We start from the raw sequence: 22,654 nt of genomic DNA on the forward strand, positions 1-22,654 counted from the left end.
TGAGCGCCGGCAGTTTGAACTCTCCAGTCTCCAGACAACAGCTCTCTTCTCAGCGTCGCAGATTTGGTGCATTTCCTCTGTGAAATTCAGGTTTGTGTATGTTTTATTTTATCTATAAAATCTTTACTGTGCTTTAAATCATATTTAATGCAAAACAACTTACAGAGGCGTAATTCGACACCTAAACGAGAGTCGCGCCTGTCTTTTTGTATGATTGAAACGCTTTGCATAAACACATGACTTCATTCCTAATGATAATAAATATAATTATTATCATTTGGATGATAAAATGTCCTCAGAACTGTCACTGTTTGTTTATTGGCAGGTTATGTCAGTCACTCGCAGTATCTATCGGCTGTGAGTGAAACGCAGGACGGCGGTATGAAGTTCAAAGTTCACCCGCAGAGGCGAGTCCGTCTCTGGCACGAGGACCAGCGCTGATCCGGTGGATATTGGGTTGATTTGATTACACTTGAATTAGGCTACCTGAATTTTTAAATATTTAATTTTTACTTATAAAATGTTTGTTAAATGAGTTTAAATATAGGCAATATTGTATACAGTGTAAAATGTGCTGTATTGCTGTACTCATTGACAATAAAGGCCAATGTCATGTATACTGGTGGTTGTGTGGAGTACTATTTTACAAAGGTTTAGAGAAAATAAAAAGTTAATATTACTCATTAATAAAAACAGTTAATATTACTCATAAATATTGTTTTTAAATGTTTAAATGTTCAATTATTTCTACTCAATTTTATTTGTTAATGTACCAGATGCAGTTCCCTTTCATAGGTCACTTCGATGCTGCGGTGACGTCACCACGTATGGGGAACACCTTCGGTGTGACGAATGTCTGAAGCCCTATACCATCCCGCCAATCCTATTGGCCAAATAGCGCGTGGCACCGCCCAGTCATGCGTAGGCATATATATACCTGGTGCCGCGCGCCATTTACCTCAGATTTCATTCCTTCAGTACGAAGCGAATCTTCTGTGCCCTATTGTCTCGCGTTCTCAGCGATCGTCATGAGCAGTATACTCCTCTCCGCGGACGCGATGAGTTTCAAGAAGTGCAAGGACCCGTGTACCAGGTACATCGTTCAGGGGGACACTCATGACAGGTGCGTAGTCTGCCTAGGCTTACACCACGCACAGGAGGCGCTTAGCGGCCTTTCTTCATGCCCCCATTGCGATGGCCTGCGACTCAGGGTCCTTCGCTCGAGGGTAGATGTGTTCTCCGATGTCGCCGTGTCTAACCCCCGCCACACCACTTCTGCGACTGCCGAGGCACCGCACGAGGTGATAGCTTGGGGTGACACGTGTGACATGGAGCTCGAGGACAGTTCAGCGATGGAAAATTACTCTCCACATCGCTCGCTCTCCCCTACCCTAATACACAGGAAAACTTTTGAACCTGTCGTTTTTTCCTGTGAGGATTTACGGCCCACACCGGGGGCATGTAGTGCCATCTCCTTCGGTTGTGACCGCCATGATGACGACGTTCTTTCCACTGCGGCCTCGGGGTCCGAGGACTTCGCGGCCGACACGAGCCCTCTCCCTCCTAGTGGACAGGAGAGGCGTGTTTCCCCCTCCTACAGTGAGCTGTTGGATGTGGTTTCCCGTGCAGTGGGTACATTGGGGCTGGAATGGGAGGTTGAGAAGGCCGAGGCCCAACCTTCTTCGAAGCTGGACGACCGTTTTCTAACTAGTCGGACACCTGCGCAGCCCCGGAGGCCTTTACCCTTTTTCCCGGACCTCCACCAGGAGGTTTCGAGGTCCTGGAAACAGCCGTTTGCGGTGCGCATCACGAACGCTGCGGCCGCGGATTTCGCCACCATTTCGAGCATGGCGAGTCACGGCTATACAGCGATACCGCCGATAGAGGAGACTCTCGCCGAACATCTTGCGCCTAATTCGGCCGCGGCGTGGAAGTCCCGCCCCCTCCTCCCCTCAAAGGCGTGTCGAGTCACGTCTAGCTTAGTGGGAAAATCCTATATGGCCGCTGGTCAAGCGGCTGCTTCGCTTCATTCCATGGCGGTCCTTCAGGCCTACCAAGCGGAGCTGTTAAAAGGATTGGACGAGGGGGACGGCATTACACCTGAGGCGGTCAAGGAACTACGGCGAGCAACTGATTTGGCGCTTCGTGCTACCAAACATACTGCTCGAGCAGTGGGCCGTTCCATGGCTGGATTAATTACGGTTGAGCGCCACCTCTGGCTTAATCTCACCGATATAAAGGAAAAGGATAAATCTTTCCTCATGGATGCCCCTGTGTCTAAGGACGGTTTATTTGGAGAGGCGGTCACTTCAGTGGTGGAGAAGTTCACAGCAGCGAAACAACAATCAGCCGCTTTCCGCCAGCTGATTCCCCGCAGACCCAGAGAGGTTGAACGCCGTCAGGCGCCCGCGCGTTCTCGCTCAACCTCCTCTCACCGCCAGCAAGTGCCCTCTCGGGAAGAGCCTTCACCTATGGCGCCCCCTCGCAAGGACTGGGGCCCTAGGGTTGTTCCACCGGCTCAACAACGCCAGCGAAAAAGGTTGAACCTGAGTTCGACGGCCAAGGCCTCTCGTTCTCGGGCACATAACAGCAGCTCCTGATTTTTTCGCTGCCTGCCAGGGACTGTGCCCTCCGCTAGAGAGCGCTGTTGGACCGCTTTCGCGCATCCAACACTCTCATTGCAGTCCCCACGCTCAAACCCTGACTGTTTCGCCGCAAACAGCGCCTCGAACAGCATTGGAGCCAACTGTAACACCAATCGCTTCCTCAGACACTATGCACGATCCAGTTTTCAGAGCTCGAGGAGCGCTTCAAAGGGTCTTCATCGAACGGCCCGTCATGACGGCTCGCTCAGCCGCCGCTGTTTCGCTAGCGGCAGAGCCCGATGCTCAATCTGTTGTCCTAATTCCTGCCGTGGACACGTTTCAGGATTACGTACAATGAGATACAACGCCTGCTCTGCATATACTTCCCCTGTGCACGAACACCGTGAGTCTTTCGTGCCCGGACATTTCTATGTGTGCAACAGCGTTGCAGGAAACGAACATGTTGAAACCGCTAATATTGTTTCGGGCCGCGTGGGAACGCTTGCCCGGCATTTCTCAATGGGTGTTACGCACAATTTGTCACGGATACACCATTCAGTTTCGGAAAGGCCCGCCCCCTTTCCGCGGAATTCTCTCCACGGTGATGAAACCGATGGACATGGCGGTGCTGAGACAGGAAATGTTAGCTCTACTGAGCAAAGGGGCTATAGAAGAAGTACACCCCTCTCAGATGGAGTCAGGGTTTTACAGCCGTTATTTTGTGGTACCAAAAAAGGACGGCGGATTACGACCCATTCTGGATTTACGCCGTCTAAATCTTGCACTCAGGTCGAGCAAATTCAAGATGTTGACGGTAAAATCTATTTTGTCTCAGATTCAACCAAACGACTGGTTTGTCACGGTCGATCTGAAGGATGCTTATTTTCATATTCAGATCATCGAGAGACACCGGAAGTTCCTCAGATTCGCTTTGGAGGGCAAAGCGTATCAGTACCGCGTTCTTCCCTTTGGCTTAGCGCTAGCTCCCCGCACATTCTCAAAATGCATGGACGCAGCTCTGGCCCCGTTGCGGCTCCGGGGCGTCCGTGTGTTAAACTATCTGGACGACTGGCTGGTGTTAGCGCAATCTCAGACTCAAGCACACTCTCATCGAGATATTGTGCTAAATCATTTACACAGCCTGGGTTTACGCACAAACTTCCAGAAGAGTGTATTAATCCCCTCTCAACGGATTACCTTTCTGGGAGTAGATTTGGACTCTCGCGCGATGACAGCAAAGCTTTCTGTCCCGCGCGCTCAGTCGATTACGTCATGCGTTCAGCACTTCAGGGCGGGTCACACAGTGACAGTGAGACTGTGCCTCAGACTACTAGGTCTAATGGCGGCGGCGCTTCCCGTGATTCATCTGGGTTTGCTTTACATGCGCCCGTTTCAGTGGTGGACGAAACGACAGAATATTTCACCCCGTTGTTCTCCGCATCGAACGATCTCGGTGACGCGGAGGTGTGTGATGTCGTTAAAACAATGGACATCAGCCGAATTTCTCCTCACCGGGGTTCGGCTGGGAATTTGTGCTTCCCGAGAGACTGTCACGACAGACGCGTCTTTGACCGGGTGGGGAGCTGTTTGTCAGGGGCGCCCAGCCCACGGAGTGTGGACAGCGGCACAACGCAGCTGGCACATAAACAAATTGGAATTACTGGCGGTTTTTCTGGCTCTCCAGTATTTTTCGAGTCTACTGACCGGCCGTCATGTGCTTCTCAGAACGGACAACACTGCGGTCGTGGCTTATCTGAACCATCAGGGAGGATTACGTTCTCGCCCTCTGTGCAGACTGGCGAGGCGGATTCTTCTTTGGTCTCACGACAAATTTCTGTCGATCCGGGCTGTTCACATCCCCGGACGACTGAACTTCGGAGCGGATTTATTATCCAGGCAGACTCTGGAACAAGGGGAATGGAGATTACACCCCCAAACGGTGAATCACCTATGGCATATTTTCGGGGAAGCGGAAGTGGATTTATTCGCGTCGAGCACGACTACGCATTGACCGCTATGGTTCTCCCTAAGCCCTCCATCACCCCTGGGTCTGGATGCGCTAGCTCACAGCTGGCCCAGGACCAGCTTGTATGCGTTTCCTCCGATTCGGCTGGTCCCAGCGGTATTATGCAGAATACGGCGGGACAGAGTGGGACAGCTGTTGCTGGTGGCTCCGCGATGGCACACACAGCCGTGGTTTGCGGATCTCATCAATCTGTTAGCGGGCTCTCCGGTGGAGATTCCCCTCAGACGGGATTTATTATCGCAAGCACAGGGACGGATCTGGCATCCCAGGCCAGATCTGTGGAACCTGTGGGCGTGGCCTCTGAGCGGAGTGAGTTGATATGTCCCGGTCTTTCTGCTGAAACTACCGAGACTATACTGAACTCTAGAGCAGTTTCTATGAGACGCTTATATGCTTTCAAGTGGAAACTGTTTATGACATGGTGTGAAACTCATGATGTGGATCCAGTTTACTGCCCTGTGGCTTCAGTACTGGAGTTTCTTCAAGACCGTTTTTCGGAGGGATTGACACCAGCCACCCTGAAGGTTTATGTGGCAGCTATCTCAGCTCACCATGAGCATATAGGTGGTGTTTCAGTGGGTCGTCATCCACTGGTTTCTCGCTTTATACAGGGTGCGCGACGGTTGAGGCCTTTCCGCCCTGTGCGAGTTCCTTCATGGGATTTATCCATTGTGTTACTGGGTTTGTCAGGGCATCCGTTTGAGCCCCTGGAAACTGTATCGGATAAGCTCCTGTCTCTGAAGACACTTCTTCTCATGGCTTTATCCTCCCTTAAAAGAGTTGGGGATTTACAGGCTCTCTCTGTCTCACCCTCGTGCATGGAGTTTGCACCAGGCTCTGTGAAAGTGTTGTTGCGACCTAGGCCTAATTATGTTCCTAAGGTCGCGTCTAATCCTTTTCATTTTCAGCAGGTGGTCCTGGAGGCCTTTTCTCCTGCTGCGACAGAGTCTGGAGATCTAAGTCTTTGCCCTGTGAGGGCGTTGAAGACTTATGTGGATCGCACTGCCCCATGGCGTGAGTCTGACCAGCTGTTTGTCTGTTTTGGACATAAGAATAAGGGCCATGCAGTTACGAAACAGCGCATGTCCCATTGGCTGGTGGAGGCTATTTCCTTGGCCTATGAGGCGCGCGGGCTTGCTTCGCCCTTAGGAGTAAAAGGTCATTCCACAAGAGCAGTGGCTTCTTCTCAAGCCTTTCTCAGTGGATCTTCTATGGATGATATCTGTGCTGCGGCAGGCTGGTCCTCACCGAGCACTTTTATCAGGTCTTACAGTCTGGATGTGAGGATGGCCCCTGGCTCCCGGGTTCTCTCCGCTTGAGCAGATGCTTCCTTGGATCCAAGCTATCAGGTACGTCAGGCGTGATGGTATAGCGTTCCCATACGTGGTGACGTCACCGCAGCATCGAAGTGACCTATGAAAGGGAACATCTCGGTTACGTATGTAACCTTGGTTCCCTGAATAGGGAACGAGATGCTGCGGTTCTGGCCGTGCCGTACCTTGATAGCTTTCTTCTCTTCTCGTCATGAAATCTGAGGTAAATGGCGCGCGGCACCAGGTATATATATGCCTACGCATGACTGGGCGGTGCCACGCGCTATTTGGCCAATAGGATTGGCGGGATGGTATAGGGCTTCAGACATTCGTCACACCGAAGGTGTTCCCCATACGTGGTGACGTCACCGCAGCATCTCGTTCCCTATTCAGGGAACCAAGGTTACATACGTAACCGAGATGTTACTCAGATTTACTTAATTTTTTACTTGCATTTACTCAATTCATACAGTATATTTCATTGATTTCACAGCTTTAAAATTTACTCAATTTTTTTGAGTGTAAAAATGTTTCACCAATAAAATTGAGTAAATAATAGTTAAACTTTTTACAGTGAAGGGCCAACACATTTTTGTGTAGATACTTTCTTTAGTTTTTCTGATGTAATTTGAGAAGTCTGCTTGTTTTTAATTGTATTTATTTTAATTACAGAAACTAGATCAATTAATTACTACAGTTCATTTTGTGATTTTAAAATATCCAAAATTCTTATTCTGTTTGGTTTTCATTCAAAAATGCATTGGGGAGGGAAAATAATTATTTATATTTATTTTTAGTATTCCTATGGCCCCCTTGGAAATTTTCTGAAACCCCTCAGTAGGTCCTAAAACCACTGCTTTAAAATAATCAAATTCACAACTTCAAAGAATATAAACAATTAAAAAACAGAAATGATTCTGGTGATCATTTTGAAGATACTGAAAATACTCTCTTTAACTATAAAAACTAATGGTCAATGGAATACAGTTGAGAATTGTGAAAAGAATTTACGCACTAACTCTCCAAAGGGTTCATTAAAGATCTGTTCAACAAAAATCCTATGGAAGCAGCTATAGGTTTTGGTGATGTAGTGTGTGCCATTAACATAGTGAGCAGCGTACTCTTGCTTAATAGCCCTTGAGTTTGTTTAAGATGAAATGGGCGCTGTCCATGCTACTAATGCAACTAATCATGCCCATGGGCCTTGGAGAGACCTTCTCTCCTCATTGTATGACTGGAAACCACTCATCACTCGCTTATCTCTGAGACTCCGATAAGGAGACATTTGGAAAAAAACAGCATCATTTGTGACAGCCTTTACAGGAACTAAATACACTTTCATGAGACAGTGTTTCATAAAATGCTCATTAATTTCATCATTAGAAAGAGTGTGTGGGGAAGCATACCAGTTCCCTGTGTCACGCTCAATTAGCATCCCATGGTGCTAATCCCATTAGAATTGTTGAATTCGTTAATGGGGGAACTAATGGGCATGCTATCAGGGGACATTAATTGGGCATGACACCACTTTTAGTTATAATTATCAAACTACCCCGACAAAATGTGTTTACGAATGCAAAACCAGCAATATTCGGCAATGGCACTTATTGGTGGGGAGAGTTTCTCGGTGGTCTCCTGGACACTAATGTGAAATCATCTTTCATGATTGCTTTCATCATCAGAGGAATAGACTCAACCCCACATGCTAGTGCTGCACAGTGCATAATTAGCATGCTATTGCTATTACCACCCAATGTCTGCGGGTAACGAGTTAATTGGTCTCAAACACTCTTTTAGCTGAAGTTTTTAGCACAGAAGAACTTTATAGTTCATCCGACAAAATGCACAAATTTTTGTCTAAACCAGGTATTAAAGTAGAAATTCTAGCCGATATGATAAGTTGTTCATCTTTTATTTTTATTTTTTTTTATTTATTTTTTTACAGTATTACTAGGGATGGGTAATTCAATACTGCTGTTTGATATATTGATACTCACAAGCTACTTATATAGCAGTATGAAAGTATAACAATTTCACAAAAAACTACTTATTTGGTATCAATGTTTTAAAAAAAATTATATATATATATATGTATATATATATATATATTTTTTTTTTAATACAAAAAGTTGGATTCTGCATAATTTTTAAAAATGTTTTCAGTACTTTTGTTTAATGTTTGTGTACAAATGCCCTTGCCATATTTAGCGGACTTGTGTCAAGTGACCATGAGAAGCTTGACACGAGAGATGACGATAAATGATAAATTATTATTTAATCAAAATAGGGGATTGTTTTTACACCTATTGGTACAAAGATTTTTTTTGATGCTTTGTGATATAAATTAGTTAATACTGGCCAGTATTTATCAGGTAGATTTATTTATCTTTTTTTTTTTTTTTTGCACCCATCTAAGAAATTATCAGAATCTGTTTCCGTATTGTTAAAACTGTAACAAAATATATCAGAATTATATTGATGTTTGGCAAAGTCAATATATAAATGTCAATATTAAATTTAAATTAAACATTACAAACTAAAAACAGTCATTGTACTGTAAATGATACAATATATCAACATTTTAGTGTACTGTACAGTACAAGAAATATTTGCTAAAAATTGCTAAAGACTACTTTTAAGTTATTAGTGTCTATAAACATTGAGTGAAAATGTAATCTAAATGTAAAAAGTGAACATGAGCATGCACTATTCAATATCGTTAAATGAAATCGCTAATGTCAGACGACAAACAATATGGTACTGATATATAATACATGCCTGATGTAGAGGTTGGGATCTATTTCATTTGAAGGTTTAAAGCCTTTTTTAGTATAAACACACAGCGGTCCATGACCATGATGTACCTGAGGGTCAACGAGGAAGTATGGACGGCCGTTGCGTATTTGCAGAGCAACATACTCCTCCTGTTCTCCAGGGGTAACCACAAACAGCAATAGCCCCTCCTCGATGGGGAAGTCGTGGCCTAATGGTTAGAGAGTTGGACTCCCAATCGAAAGGTTGTGAGTTCGAGTCCCGGGCCGGCAGGAATTGTGGGTGGGGGGAGTGCATGTACAGTTCTCTCTTCACCTTCAACACCACGACTTAGGTGCCCTTGAGCAAGGCATCGAACCCCCAACTGCTCCCCGGGCGCCGCAGCATAAATGGCTGCCCACTGCTCCGGGTGTGTGCTCACAGTGTGTGTGTGTGTTCACTGCTCTGTGTGTGTGCACTTTGGATGGGTTAAACGCAGAGCAAAAATTCCGAGTATGGGTCACCATACTTGGCTGAATGTCACTTCACTTCACTTCACTTCGACGCATGTCCAGAAACTCAGCTGCAGGCCTGGAGAGACAGTCAATGCATAATGCATATTAATCAACTGTTTGATCAAAATATTGTACAGAAAACAACGTAAAGCTTCATGAAAGCATGTCAAAATGCATGAACACACACAAAAAATACATTTATAAGAATGTAAAAGCAAATGGCAAAATAAAAATACCCAGACGTGTGAGAAACTGAGCTGTAAAGCTGTAAGAGCCAGTGTCAATGTGTATGAGTGTGTAATGCCTGTGAGAACAAAACATTGAACAGTGCCTGAATGGTCCCACAGTGCCTGAGCAGATCTGCCCTCCAAAGACTTTATCCTAACCAAAAAAAATAAAATGTAAAAATCCCACAGAACTGTTCTTAGTAAAACCTTCCACCATCTGACCTAAAATCAGATGTAAAAAAACACCTTTGAAGTGATATCCCTCTTCAATATAAGTTCATTAATATGTTGAGGACTGCGAGTACAAACCTACTCGAATACGGACTGCTTAGATAAAAAGATTCCACTTAATCTATCTTTGAATCTCTTGTGGATTGAAGAGGTTGTAAGTCTGGTTGACCTCATGTAGAGCAGCAAGATGTTTCTTCAGGCTTCAGATCTATACAACTGATACAGGGATTATATCATCTGAATACCAACCCTACACGACTCGCTCTATATGCTGGATTTAACTGATAAAACTATTATACATTGCATTTCACAGGACAGATAAAATGATTAAAGTGATAATATAAAGACAATGTTGCAAAATATTTCTACTTCAAATAAATGCTGCTATTATTATGTTCCAATCACAAAGGAATTCTGAAAAAAAGCATAACAGTTTGCACAAAAATATTATGTAGCAGTGCCGTTTTCGTCATTTCGACTTTTTTTTTTTTTTTTTTTACATTTATGATAATATTCACACAAGTCACAGAAAGTCACATAAAATGTGAACATATATAGTTGCATATGTGATGGGTGGATGCATATACATAACATAAAAATAAATATATTTAAAAACCCTGATTAAAAATGTATTTGAAATTTGAATGTGTGAATTATTATGCTATCACATATTTAACATGGCATATGGTTGACTTTATTGTGAGGTTAGAACACCTTAATCCAGCCCTTAAGAAGGTGTTCTGTATAGAACACAGAGAGATCTTTTCTCATGTTGACCAGACAGTCTCAGGCCTGTGGAGGGTGGTGGGGGAGAACCTGAATCAGAAGTTGTAGGTTCAGCAGAGCAGATCTCTCTGGGGTGATCAGCTATTTTTTGACAAGTGCTTCACATCCATCAGAACGTCTGGTCCATTACAGGGTAGGGAACGTGGAGGCTAAAGGGACATCTTCGGGATTTGAGATCCCAGTGGAGCAGCGTGGCGCTGTACACACTGACAGGCCTGTCCAGAAAAGCTGTGGTCAGAGGTCTCTCAGGTGCAGGGCCGGTCTGAGCAGGCTGATGAGGAATGAGATTCACCTCTGTGGGTCTCAAGACTAGCACTAAGACATGGGAAAGATGTGAAGCACTTTTACACAGGGACTGCATCAGCACTTTAGGACACAGTGCTCAGGGTAATGCACCCACCAAATATGGAGAGAGACTAACAGAAATAGGTATATACGTGTGTATATACCTATTTCACACACACACACACACACACACACACACACACACACACACACACACACACACACACACACACACACACACACACACACACACACACACACACACATACATATACAGTCACATTATTCCAGATTTTTTCCAAATTCTGCAAGTTTAATTAAAACAATTTTGACAAATATGAAGCAAGCATATGCAGTATGTGATCCTGGACCACAAAACCAGTCTTAAGTGTCATTTTTAAATAGTTATACACTTAGTTATAATAGTTACACCTCAAGCTGAATAAATAAGCTTTCCATTGATGTATGGTTTGTTAGGATAGGAAAATATTTGTCAGGGATACAACTATTTGAATATCTGGAATCTGAGGGTGCAAAAAAAAAAAAGAATAAAAATTCTAAATACTGAGAAAATCACCTTTAAAGTTGTCCAAATGAGTTCTTAGCAATGCATATTACTTATAAAAAATTAGGTTTTAGTATATTTACGGTAGGAAGTTTACAAAATATCTTCACGGAACATGATCTTTACTCAATATCCTAATGATTTTTGACATAAGAAAATGTTTTAATTTTGACCCATACAATGCTTTTTTTGGCTATTGCTATAAATATACCCCAGCGACTTAAGACTGGTTTAGTGGTCCAGAGTCACATATCTGCCACTTGGTGGATAATGGAAATGGATGGCAAACATGTTCATCCCAAAATATTTTTCTCTGCCAAAAAACATCATATCAGCTATAAGTAAAACAAACAGGGCTATTTGGATTTAATCTGCTTAGTACATAACCTGAATAACTTCAGTCATGTTAGTATTATTGCGGCATTAATCAAGTTGTTGCGTATTAATGAGTTTTCAAGAAATGCTAATTACTGTCATAGATTCTGCAGCACCCCATTAAATATACAAATTACAGAATTAAAGAGCCAGAGCTTTTCATGATTAATCTTAAAATGGGGAAAAACTAATGATGTCTGTACAAAGTTTCCCTCTACTTTCCACTGACTGAGGCCGTTTGACAATCAATCAAATTAATTAAGGGAAATAATTTGTATCATTTAACATTTTGTGCTACAATAGCATGTAGTCTTTGAAAATTGCTTCATTCTCATGTATTACTGCCTCCCATTTTGGGAAACTCTACATTTATTCAATTCCACTCAATGCTTATACGAAAATATATAATAGACTTGAAGGGAAATAAATAAAAATGAAATGAATAATATAGTGAGCAATTGAGACAAGCCTGAAATACAATATATTACAAATAATAACAAATAAAATGAGACATTAGATCAAATATTCTGATAGGTTTTCACTGATACTTTAAAGCACACGCATTTTACATGAACAGAAAAAAGAACACGACTGCTGTTATTTCAATGACAATCAAAACTCAAGTCAATTCACCTCAACTATATTGCATTATTAATCTAATTTTTACTTAGATTTGTTGGGACTTGCATCCTTTAACAAAGTCATTTCAAGAACAAGATTAGATGACCATTGATTTTGCTTAATTTATTGCTTTGGCTACATTTCAATAATATACAAAGTATTTGTCCCTGAGCAGGCTATTTGTTCATCGCTTTTTGCTGTTGTCATTACACCTCATTTCAGCCATTGAGCTTTTCATTCCGATTTATCCAGCTCTCGAAGTTCAATAAAACAAGCAGCTTGTTTTCAGCAGGGAAATCTTTGTGTGCATCACAGAAATCAACAACACAAAACATTCAATCCCATTTTGTATCTGCATTTGCAATAACATTGGAAATAAAATCAAATGAACTAAAGGTGTGAAAAGCATAAAAAGAAAAGGCGTCTAAAAAGGGTGTTGTCGTTCTGGTTTGTTCTTTGGGTTCTCTCATTAGTTGGTGGCCATTTATAATCCCAGCAGGCCCAAGGACGAGCTCACCACTTTGACTGCAGCCATTGATCAATTAGGGAGTGAGCTGAACTCAACTCAGGGCTTGATTTATAAAGATTTATCCGTTTGTCATTATTTAAGGAAAAAAACTGGAAATTGCAGTGCTAAATGTTAATAGAGTTAGAGGGGGAAATGGCCATTCATTTCCTGAAATTGCAAGGTCACAAAGGGTCACCCATTTATATGCACGCTCCTTAAGGAGGCAATTTAATGTCCCCGACTTCTTAGGGAGGATCTACTAATTGCCTCGTTTTAATATAAATAAAGTCAGATTTCCCAGATTTCTTAGAGCATGTGTCCAACAAAAAAGGGCTCGCGACATGACATGGTTTCATGTTCGTTTGTGGATTATGCAGCACAGAGAGGCTGGGGAATGAAGAAGAGAAAATGACATGAACGTCTCTGAAGGCAAGAGGGCCTCAATGTGCCGCACAGCACTTCTCCACCACACATTCTCACCTGTGAATCACTTTTCATGCTAAAAATGTATCACATCACACACAAAAAGACCCCTAAACCTTATCCTCACGTCACTCAGAGGAGGTCATCTGATGTTTGCCTCCTCTGTCACATCACACTGACCAATCTGATAACTTAAAGCAACGCCTTCCAAGCTTTTAACGCAATTAAAGCACAAGTAATCTAAACAAATAGCAAGCTGAAGGATTTTTGCATTAGTAGATGAACCGGAACCTGTATTCATTTGGAACTCAATTCCCCAATTATGTTTGTAAACAAAAGTATAATTGCCCTTTGTCTAATCATGGAAGTCATTAATACATCAGTATGGAGAAGAGTGAGGAATGGAGTGAGAGATGAATAAAGAGTGTTTAGGGCAGAGCGATGGGGTTGGAGCAGCCCACATCAACGTTTGAAAATGCTTTAGGAGTGGAGCGAAAAGTTAGTTGTAGCACTTGTTCATGTCCACATTACAATAGACACACATACATGTGATTGTACTCTATTTGTCCCAGGAAGCCTCATGTTGCATTAACAGTGACAACATTTACAAAGACACCAGTAATATAATTATTTATCTTATTCTGAATAAAACAATATTATGATTAAGGTGTTTACATGAGTTGCTTTTAGAACATTACTTTTATGTTTCCGTTTTACATGTTATAGTACACAAATCGATCAAATGTTGTTGTTTTGTAGATTTATTTTTGGCGATTTTGCCTCTTATTTGATAGGACAGTAGTTAGACAGGAAGTGAAGTGGGAGAGAGAGATGGGGTGGATCGGGAAAAGTCCACGAGCCAGGACTCGAACATGGGAAGCCCAAAGCGCTAAAGCGATACATCTTGACGCTATGCTTACAAGGTGTTTAATTTAGAATTTTACGAAAGCTTCATTTGCAGTTAATTATTTGTCATGCTATACGTGCAAAGATGATGCCACTGTTAAAGCCATACAAACTTTGTTTGCAGTCAAACTGTTTACCACTACCGTGTTTGTATCCTGTTGCAAAATGCGGTGAAAAGTCCTACACGGTGGTAATAGTGTGGTTAAGGTAATATGTCTATACTGATAAAGATAAATGTCTATACTGCAGTTCGATAACGGGACTGAAATAGCTATACACCACGTCTTAATTCTATTTATGTTTACTTTGAGTATGACTTTAGCCAGATTAAGGTAATAAAAAAATCTCTGTTTACATGGTACATTCTTAATCTGAGTATAGTCTTAATCATGTTAAAATCGGAATATTTTTATCCATGTAAACATACTCAGTTTAGCAATCAATATTTATTGAATGTGTTTCTGTCAGCTGATCATATTCAATATTCAACAAGAATTTACATGATATTTGACAATTTGTATAATTTTCAAATCACATCAACAAAAATTAAGGTCACATTTACCTTTATTTGGTGAAATTTTGACGTTGAAACACGGTAATTTCAACAGGAATCGATGTGGACCAAAACTTTCCCACGTAGATTTCACATCAGGTTCAAGATAGTTTACCGTGTTGTGATTCAGCTGTGTGAGATTTGCACTGCTACTCTATTTACAATCAAAATTTTTTGCTTTCTAAATTTTGTAGACATTTTGCTAATGCAACTTTAAGAAGATTGCTTTTATTCTGCATTTACTTTTGTACCAATCAGAATACGTGTTTGATGGTTGTCTACTCAGCATCCATATTTGCTCTCTAAAATAAATATGAAATCAAAAATTTTCATATTTACATGAATATACATTACTGGCCTTATACTGAATCAGTGCATGTTTTTTAAAATAAATAAATAAATAATGAATTTAATACATTAATTAAATAATAATAATAATGAATAAATACATAAATTAATAATGAAAAAATGTTTGTTTTCTTGTAATCTTTGATATATCTCTGAAACAACTCTCCTTTTATGTAAATAAAATGGGTACTGATCTGCATTTCATAATCAATTGTGCATTTCTAGGCACATAAAGCATCGATGAGACCCCATATCTGTGAAGTCAGTGTTGACAGGCGGAGTAGAGCTGGGAAATCTGAAGTAGCCACTCCCTGTGATGTGTCTCCCCCTTATAACCTGACCGTGAGCATCAGACAAAGACACATCTGTCCGTTCCACATGGTACAGAGGTGGAGGCCCATTGAGCTCGGCCTGGGGCATCCCAGGAAACCTTCATCTCAGTCATATTCAGCGGCCTTAATGCACGGGCCCTCAGACCTGCTGGAGCTATCATAACAGAAAAGAGGAAAGGATGGAGAGATATGAGAATGAAAAAAAGAGATGTGCATTTATAGCCATCGCTCAGATTCGTGCATGCTGCTGTAATGATCTAATGGGGCTCTCATGTAGGCTGAGAGGAGGTAAATTACCTCGGCCTGACACATCCTCTGTGCATTTAGCCCACTCTGCCTGTCAGGCCGTCCACACCAGCAGCGCTAATAAAAACCCTCCATAGGGAATGGACGTGTTGTCTTCCAAGGCCCATCATGGCACACAAGTCATAAATTACACTCAATCAATAGCACTTGAGTCTATATAATTGAAACTCTGATATCATTTCAAATCCCTCCCGCTGATTTAATAGGATTTGTGTGAAGTCTCGCTGGACATTTATCGTTTTTGCCTTAAAACATAAGGCAGTAAAAATGAAGTGTGACTGACGTGGCTTCACGTGCCCTTAAGTACTACAAAGGAAGTGATTATTCATGAAGAGTCTGCAGGTGGTGGAAACTCATTAAAAGGCCAGTTCACCCAAAGATGACAATTCTGATATAATTTACAGCAGCAGCAATTTGTGAATGAATTCTTCTTTTTAGTAGCATATTTTTAATGAATCAGTTGATTCTGTTCTGAAAACTGGTCATAATATTTAAAAAAGCCCAGGGTATTCTTCAAAACATTTATATTAAAAATAGTCATAAAGATTTGGAATGATATGAGGGTGAATAAATTATAACATAATTGAATTTGTTTTCCAGTAAAACTCTTGACAAAAGATTTTTTTTCTTTATGTACATGTATTACAGGCAACACAGTAGCGCAGCTTGTTTAAGCAAATCCTCTTTTCTTTTACAAACCAGCACATTTCATGTTTTGACATGGCTCACGGGCTCAGCATAAAGGTTAATATTGTCTTCATCATATTAATGACCAAGTCAGACAGACATGTCTTGCACCAATTATAGCCTGGCCTGAGTGTTTGCTGTATTTATATAGCCTGATATTTTCCGTGGAACTATAATACTTATTTCTGTAACAGGAAAAGTATTGATTTATGCATAATTGTCTAACCCTCTCGAGTGGGGGAAATGCACGCCGTATTTCGAGTCAATGCGATGTGTACAGGCGGGGTGCACTTGTTCTGCTTGTCTTTATGGATGTAATATACATAAAACATTACCATCAACTCTTGATTAGCTGTTCACATTTCAACAAGATCAATAACGGCAGTGTGCTTCCTTTTTAAAATGCTAGAGGCTTATGTCCTCATCATAAAGGATATGTGCGCTCAAAAGAGAATTATGGTACCTTTTACATAAAAAAGGAAAAGCCTTTTGGAGGGATTATGGATACTTGTTGAACATTTTTGAGCAGTACAGTATAATCTTAAATAATAAACACACACACAAACACAGTATATTCAATAAGAAAATGTATTTTAAATTGTAATAATATTTCACAATATTAATGTTTTACTGTATTACTGATAAAATAAATGCAGACTTTGGAAGCATAAGATTTTTTTAAACAAACAAACAAACAAACAAACAAAAAACACCTTAGAGTTCCCTATCTTTTGAATGGTAGTATACATAAGAAAATTGTCTTAAAATGAATCTTGCATCTGACAGGGCTATAAATTGTGGGTTTTATGCATTTGAACCAATCACGGCAGCTTGCCAACCAACAATTAAATGGATCGTGCACAATGATTTTGAATAGTTACTCTCTTGCTATGCATGCAGAAATTTCTTTGATCTGTGTCACATTCTGCCATGATGATTAATGTAATTTTCATTGATTTATATGGAACCAAAACCTTGACCGCAACCAGGAACAAAATATCAAATATTGTGTTTGCTAAAATCTTTCCGGTCTGTTCAATGAATCCTGACTTTGAAGTGCATAAAAAATAAAAATAATGTTAAACTGCCTTAGGGAATGTAAATTAAAAGACAAATCTGACTCATGTAGTTTAAATTATTGGAAACAAACTGTTTATCTCCACTACTGTGTTCTATAGCTATGAGAACCATTAATCTACAGCTTAACCGTTCTGCTATGAAGATATGAATAACGTAAGTGTCTTTGCTCATTTCAGTGGTGTGCTATTTAAAGCAATTTGATGTCATTCCACTCGGAGAAAGCAGATGCTGACTTCTTGGTTTGAACAGATGGTAATTCTGTCTAATAGTGCATTGATGTAATAGTGATGTGCATTGTGTATACAGACAGTCATAAAACGAAGGTAAGGCTCAAATAAATTGCAATCATCAACATTAAATCCTGGCAGAGAAGTGGGTGAAAACAAGGCTTGAGGGAGACATAGTCTTGAGTGGTCCAGACAACAGGTTGTGTTGGGTTAGTCAGCGTGCTGTTTGTTCAGGCATATGGGAGGTTTGTAAGGATGTTAAGAGCAGCTTGTGTGGGAGCAGAATATTAATAAATTAGAGACATGGCAAACTAATCTTCAGTTGTTGTAAAATGAACATTCATATGAAAAATAAAGAAAAAAAGCAACACAAGGGTATTAAAACACACACACACACACACACACACACACACACACACACACACACACACACACACACACACACACACACACACACACACACACACACACACACACACACACACACACAGAGAGAAGTAGAAGTAGAAGTAGACTCAAAAAGAAACAAGAATCAAGAAGCAAATACTCATGTATGTCCTTAACTACCGATACCCTATGCTGATGTGCTGATGAAAAAAAATAATACCTTCAGTAATAACCCTATAAACAGAAGCAAAGCGTTAAAAGTCTCCAGCCATATGGAAGAGCCGATGACATCGGCAGCTCCATCGGCAGCAGCATATTGGGCTGACCATATGTTACAGCGGTGCTGCGAGCCTGACTGATTCATGCCCATCACATTCCACTGTATCAATTAAAGGCCCTTGAAGGCTGCATGATTTGTGCCTCTGTTATTAAACCCTGCTAATTCATCCTACTTACATATTCCTTATAAATCTCCGGGAGTGTGTGGTGATTCATGGCAATCGGGAAGAGCGCTACGGCACATTTTTCTCCTTGTAATTAACAGTGAATTGTTTTTACTGCCGCACAATGAATTTCTCGGCTTGGGCCGCAAATGAAGTAGTAAGAAGCGGAGTGAAGAATCTTGACTGAGGGGTTGGTTTAACTCATTAAGCAGTCACGTGAGCCGATGTGTAAATGGCAAAATAAAGGCAAAGGGAAAAAACTGAAGGGGGAAATGAGGCTGGTCATTGTCAAGAAGTACATTGCCTTCCTTTACAATTAATAAAAGGACAAATCTGGAAAGGCTAAGATGCGAATACATATATGGGGTAAGATGGACCAGTTTCATGTGCGAAGCGTAACACAGGGTTTTAACTATTGCAAGACTTTACCTAATCTTTAATCCATGTGTTATGCTCGGGGAACACACATCTACTGTAATGTTCAGTTTATACCACATAAATAATTATAGAACATACAGTATGCAGTTAATTGTAATACTGATAACTGTTTGAGCTTAAGAACGGATTTAAAACAATTTTGTACACTTATGTTACTCTGCAAAATCCAGATCAACAAAACAAAACAAAAATAACAATACACACACAAAAAATAAAAAATAAAACAAAACATGAATCAAATAATGTCACAAATAAAAATAAAACAAAACATGAATCAAATAATGTCACAATCAAAAAAAAAAATCCCTTTTTTATATGTATATGAGTAAGAAATAAAATACAGTAGGGGTTGTACCGACTAATCGATTAGTCAACTTAAATGCTGTGCCATGATGCTATAACAGGGGTAGGCAATGTCGGTCCTGGAATGCTGATATCCAGCAGAATTTAGCTTTGTTATGATTTTATGATGTTGTCATACGATAATACATAGATTATACATCATAAGTCTTGACAGGCAACTCGACAGGCGACTCACTTCTGTTCTGCACTTCCGTCAAAAGGTTACGAACAGACTCAATGTGCTGGACTCGAGGAAAGAGAGGACGAATGCCTGTTCAGGGCTTCAGGTGCAGGTCAGTTTCATCTGTAAATATGCTAAAGAGTTTTGTCTTCATTAAACTAGTTGACTATTAAACTGCTAGCACCTTTCAGGCATATTATCATCATGCAGAATACTGTACTAAAGGGCATCATTATCAAGTGGAAAGTTACATTAATACATTTAGCAGACAGATATTCAAATAGATTTGTTTTATAGGAAGGAATGGGGCTTTAGCAGACAGCAACACAAAAATATCACAGCCTAATAATGCAATGGTGTGTTCAATATTAGGATAAAAAAAAAAAAGATATTGCACTGATTTTGACATTAGGCACTTTAGAAAATGTGTTTTGATATATTTGTATGAAATATAGGTTTGTTAAATCTTGGGTATTTAAGTAATTTTAACATAACATTCTGTGATAACAAATTGCAGTGAGGTGGTCGTTTTGCAACAAGGTGGACACAGTTCTAATCCTAACAGTAGACCTGCTGGTGAAGAAGTGACAGGTACAAGAAAAAAAGGAGAGACAAAGATATTGGGGAAAATGAAGAAAAGGAAGAGCAGACTTCTGTCTGGCCAGTGGTACATCATACAGAGTGGTCTCCACTCTCCAGAGTGTTTGACATGCCTCATTCCACTCTCACCACATTGCCCTCCGAGTCGCTGAGGAGGTGGTGGCCATTCGCCAACCAGAGATTCATTTCCTGAAGATCCCAGAACACGTGGAAGCAAGGCTGGGCTCAAAATGTATGTTTTTATTTTTTCTGATGTCAACCTAAGCTATGTTGAAAATAGTTGTAAAAAGTTCTTTCAGTAATGTATAGAACAATTTGTTTTAATGTGTAAAAATAAATAAATAATTACAGGACAAAAAATAAATACACGTATAGAAGATTGTTTTGTGAAAAAATTATAAGATGCCTTAAAAGAATTTACATTGTACATAATTATGTGAATATGCAAAAATAAAATACAAAATGTACAGAAAGCATTCAGGCTCATTTACATATAAATTACACTTAAAGGTTGTTTCATTTCATTTTTTCCACTGTTTTCTCTTGCCTATCAGAGAATGGCTGGTGATTTATTTGTTAAGCATTCTCTCAAGAAGAGAAAACAGTCTTTTCATTCTCTCCCTGCTCTTCTGTGCTCTTCTCTCCTCTGTCTCTCTCTGGAGTTTGATGTCCTCCCTGAGCAGCTCCACCAGCTCACCACTCACTCCCTCATCTGTCCCAGGACACTTACAATCCCAAGGCAAAGCAAATATACCATGCCTATTAACAACAACAGCACAATGAATTTCAGCAAAAATGTGTCTATTAACTTGCTTACTTTCTATTTTAAATATTTCCTTATCAGGCTAATTTTCTCAAGAATAGTCCTAAAACAAGAGAAAATGGAAACACTTATGAAAAATATAAAGACAGATTTGCAATCTTAACATTAGAAAATACGACACAGCAGGACATGCATACAAAATACTGAAGTGCTAAAGTTTGGTTAAAAAATTTGTAGACATATCTTGCATGACAGCACTACGAAGCCACCACAAAGGGAAAGACTATTGCCTTATATAGTGGTTGTCTAATGGGCTTTGTTTAAAAAAAAACAACCTCTGGCTTTTAACACTTGTTTCGCTATAGGTATTTGAGTAAATGAAAACACAATACTTCCATTTCAATGTGAATTCCCCTACAGAACTGTCATCCTACATGTTCTTTGAATATAAATTCCGTGTTTTGAATATAAAATCGATATTAGGGTAGTGTTGCGAAGTGTCCATCAGGTTGAGGTTGAGGCTTATTTGTTTATTAATGATGTTATCAGCCACTAGTCGACTATCATCACATAAAAGTCTACTTTAAAAAATCAGAAGTTGTTCAACCCCTAATATATAGTTACCATATAAAAGGTGGCAGCAAGAGTGAGAGTGGAAAAGAGAGAGAGAGAGAGACAGCAGAAAAGCCTGATAAAAAATGAAATTGTGTTCTTGATGACACACTTTCAGAAATTGTGCAAGGAATGAACCTCTCTTCCTCTGACTGCTTTGACTATTCAAAATTCATCAATTTTAGGGTATGAAAATAATATAGATAACCTGAGAGTGAATCTAAAATAGCTTTAGTTTGTATTCCTTTGAGATAAAAGACTTCCTCTCTCAATTGAGAACAGGGCAGACCAAATGTGCTCCAGTTCACCGATGGGTTTACGTACACAATTAAAGGTGGTCTTGCCCAGCCTTCACCGAGGGAGACCTATTCAACAAACTGACTATGAGCAATGACAGACACTTTCCATTAAAGGGACTTCATTAATATTAACATAAGAATTAACACCTATTCTGGTTTTTCTCCTTTCAACGTCAACATATATCAGAGTGCTCACACGTAATTGGATATTGAGTGCCTACAAACGCATACTGTGTGTGTACTCCATTATAAACCGTGAATTTTTCAAAGTAGAACAGTTGGGATTGGTTCTTATATCAGGGATGATACAGCATTGCTGAAAGAGAATTTTAAACCAGTCGCTAAACAACTTAAATGAGAATGAAGCGAATCTGCAGCAAAGATTCAGAAAATGAAAAAAAAAAAAAATTACATCAAAGGCTGCTAGTAAGGTACACTGGATGTACAAACCTGATTCCAAAAAAATGGGACAATGTACAAATTTTGAGTAAAAAAGGAATGGAATAAATCTCTGAAGACAAGAACTCCAAGGCACTCGAATATCTCAGTGAAAAAATTAAAAAGCCTTTATTAACACCCTGATGAAGGCATGTAGCCGCAACGCGTAGGTGTACCTCTCACCATTTTTTAAAAAAGCAAGCCAAGAATGTAATAAAGGCTTTTTAATTTTTTCACTGAGATATTCGAGTGCCTTGGAGTTCTTGTCTTCAGAGATTTATTATCCCACAACCAAAGAGCACCGAGACTTTATACCCCATGCAGCACTTTTGTTTTTGCATTACTTTGAAGGAATGGAATAATTTACAAACCTCATAAACTTATAGTTTATTCACAATAGAATATAGATAACACATCAAATGTTGAAAGTGAGACATTTTGAAATGTCATGCCAAATATTGGCTCATTTTGGATTTCATGAGAGCTACACATTCCAAAAAA

At 40.2% G+C, this 22,654-nt stretch overlaps 1 pseudogene; it reads right to left on the bottom strand.

The window, feature by feature from the left end:
• LOC132113384 (usherin-like) overlaps positions 1–22,654 on the bottom strand; it is a 219,745-nt pseudogene that overhangs the window by 152,262 nt on the left and 44,829 nt on the right.

This window comes from Carassius carassius, chromosome 32, assembly GCF_963082965.1.
Source record: "Carassius carassius chromosome 32, fCarCar2.1, whole genome shotgun sequence".
NCBI classification, from domain to species: Eukaryota; Metazoa; Chordata; class Actinopteri; order Cypriniformes; family Cyprinidae; genus Carassius; species Carassius carassius.